The following is a 3,640-nucleotide window of genomic DNA, read 5'->3' on the forward strand; positions in this document are numbered from 1 at the left end:
ATTTGTATCCAGTCTCATCTATGTATTTGATGTTGCTCCCATCTGGTACCTTTATCCCTTCAGTTCTTGCTACTTTGCCCTTTTGTATGTTGACTAAGGTGCATTTTTCTATTCCAAACTCCATCCTGATGTCCCCAGATACAATCCTTACAGTCTGGATTAGGGTATCTATTTCCTTGATGCTCTTACCATACAGCTTGATGTCGTCCATGAAAATCAGATGGTTAATTCTGTTGCCACTGTTCTTGAGTTGGTACCCGGCATCCATCTTCTGTAGTACTTTTGTCATGGGAATCATGGCTACTACGAAGAGTAGTGGGGACAGTGAATCTCCCTGGAAGATCCCTCTCCTGATATTAACCTCTGCTAGTCTTATTCCAGAGCTTGTAAGTATTTGTATTCCAGTTGCACATTGTATTTTTGAGGAAGCTGATGGTGTTTTTCCTCTGCCCCATATATTTTCAGGCATTCTATTAGCCATGTGTGTGGTATCATGTCAAAGGCTTTCTTATAGTCTATCCATGCCATGCTTAGGTTGGTTTTCCTTCTCCTACTGTTCTTCATTACCATTTTGTCTATCAGGAGCTGGTCTTTTGTGCCCCTACACTTCCTTCTGCAGCCTTTCTGTTGGTGGGGGATGGTGTTTGTCTCCTTTAGGTAGTTGTATAGCCTTTCACTGATGATACCTGTTAGTAACTTCCACATTATTGGTAGGCAGGTGATAGGCCTGTAGTTATTATTATTATTATTATTATTATTATTATTATTATGAAGGAGGCTTTCTCTGAGGGCAGTAGCAGGATTCAGAGAAGCCCAGGAGAATTGAGAGGATTCAGTTGGATTCGTGGAGGTGACAGAAGAAGAAGCAGAGGATTCAGAGAAGCCCCAGGAGAATGAGAGGATTCAGTAGGAATCGTGGAGGTGCCAAGAGAAGGAGCAGGGATTCAGAGAAGCCGCAGGGGAATTGAGAGGATTCAGCAGGATTCGTGGAGGTGCCAGAGAAGAAGCAGAGGATTCAGAGAAGCCTCAAGAGAATTGAAAGGCTTCAGTGGCATATTCTGGTTCTAAGGCAAAGCATAGTTGTTACTCTCTCTCCAAGGATGGGTGGTCGAGGTCCACCACATGTCCCGGGACTGGCGAGCAAGGCCCGCCACAGGTCTCGAGACGGGCGAGCGAGGTCTGCCACGTGTCCCGGGACTGGCGGGCGAGGCCCACCACAGGATCCAGGACAGGCGGGCGAGGTCCTCCACGTGTCTTGGGACTGGCAAGGGGGGTCTGCGATGGGTCCCGGGACGGGTGGGCGAGGTCTGCCACGTGTCCTGGGGTGGGTGGGCGAGGCCCGCCACGGGTCCCGGGTGGGCAAGGTCTGCCATGTGTCCCAGGATGGGCGGGCGAGGTCCACCATGTGTCCCGGGACGGGTGGACGAGGCCTGCCACGTGTCCCTGGACAGTGGGCAAGGCCCGCCACAGGTCCTGGGATGGGCAGGCAAGGTCCGTCACGTGTCCCGAGACGGGCGGGCAAGGCCCGCTACATGTCCTGGTACCCATGGCGGGCCTTGGCTGCCCATCCTGGGACATGTGGCGGACCTCGCCCGCCTGTGCCTGGACCCATGGCGGATCTCATCCGGCCGTGCCGGGACCCATGGCGAGCCCCGCCCATCCATTCCTGGACCAGTGGCGGGGCCCCGCCCACCTGTCCCGGGACACATGGCAGACCTCACCCGCTTGTCCCGGGACACGTGGGAGACCTCGCCCACCTGTCCTGGGACATGTAGCGAACCTCGCCCGCCTGTCCCAGGACACGTGGCGGACTTTGCCCTCCCGTCCTGGGACATGTGGCGGACCCCGCCCGCCCATCCTGGGACTCGTGGCGGGCCTCGCCCGCCCATCCTGGGACTCATGGCGGGCCTCGCCCGCCCATCCTGGGACTCGCTGGCGGGCCTCGCCCGCCCATCCTGGGACTCGTGGCGGGCCTCGCCCGCCCATCCTGGGACTCGTGGCGGGCCTTGCCCGCCCATCCCAGGACACATTGTGGACTTCGCCAACTCGTCCCGGGACCCATGGCGCATCCTGTCTGCCCGTCCTGGACCCGTGGGCGGGCGTGTGAGGTCCGTCACGTGTCCCGGGACGGGTGGGTGGGGCATGCTACGTGTCCTGGGACGGGCAGGCAGGACCTTATGCCGAAGAAAAATAAAATATATTAATGAAGGCCACCATCCCCCTGGAACATATTACCAGATTTATGAATTTCAATTTATTGTAGCGAGTGACACTAAAAAGGATATATATTATAATGTAGACCTCATCCACCTTTGGCATGTGTGATATGTGACTGGCAATACTGGCAGTGTCTGCAAGCACCAAATTGCTTGTGATGAAACTGCTGTAATGAATCTACCTGAAGTGTTGGATAATACATAAGAAACTTGACATTGGTTAACAGGAGTGGCTAAGAAGGGAACAGAAAAATTGCCAACCAGCAGAATTTTTTTTCAGATGCAAATATTCCATGACGTGCATGATGAATCCAGTAGCATAATTGCACTTCTCCTTCCATAAAGGTGGAAGCTGTGTCAATACCTCCTCTAGAAAAGGAGGTGGCCAGTGAGACTATTGATCCTCTTGACAACTCAGTTAAAAATGAACTACTGCCTAATGACCTTTTTGCAGCAGCAGTAGAACTTATTTTACTGACGCACTTCATACACTGGGAGACAAAACTTCTTGCAATTTTGTAAGCTTTTCATGAAGAAATTAAAGGTATTAAAGTCGACTAACAATCTAGATAGCATTCTACATTCTTATGGAGCATCATATAAATTATCTGGAGCTGGCAGGGGCAAAATACGTTGCCAACCAACATCAGTCGCTAGACACCCAGTCGGCATGCCCAGAGGAGTTGCCCCAATTGGAAAGGGCAGAAAAGGGAAGTCTGATTTGCTTGTAAAAGCAGCTAAATGTAAGAGAAAATTGGCACTCAATGTTTTGCTGAACCAGCAAAATGCCAAAAGCCATTAACATTAGTGAAATGTTAAGCCTTGTGTCCTATCTTTGCTAATGTATCTTCACAGCTCAAATTTCTGAGTTGTGATACCCATCTTGTAACTGCTCTTTGTACTTTCTTTAGTTCTATATTTATGCTTCTTTTTGAATGAGAACTCCATACCACTGCTGCATGCTCCAGAGTTGGTCTTCTGAAAGGTGGTATCATTCTTTTCACGATTTCTTCATCCACTGTGAAAACTACCTTTATATTTGCTAGAACTGCATATGCACTTCCCACTTATCATTTCTGTGATCTCCAGATTATATATTTTTTTTTATTTACTATGATTCGTGTATGTGTCACCTACTAGCATCCATAAGCGTAGGAAGCTGCTTATATAATTATTATCCACAGACATTTATTGTAATGTTTAAAATGGGTTTATTTTTCTTACAATATATTTTTTGTCTAGTACGTATTCTGGCACTTATGAACCCTCCCACTTGTCCTTTTACTATAAGTCTGCAGCAAGTAAGACAATTGATCTCGCAGCTTAATATTATTAGTAGTAGTATTTAGCAATAGAGGCTGGTGTAAGATATTTTCACAGTATAGACACTTATTTTTTTTAAACCCCTTATGTCCATGCTTGAT

The sequence above is a fragment of the Macrobrachium nipponense genome, chromosome 3 (assembly GCF_015104395.2).
Source record: "Macrobrachium nipponense isolate FS-2020 chromosome 3, ASM1510439v2, whole genome shotgun sequence".
NCBI classification, from domain to species: Eukaryota; Metazoa; Arthropoda; class Malacostraca; order Decapoda; family Palaemonidae; genus Macrobrachium; species Macrobrachium nipponense.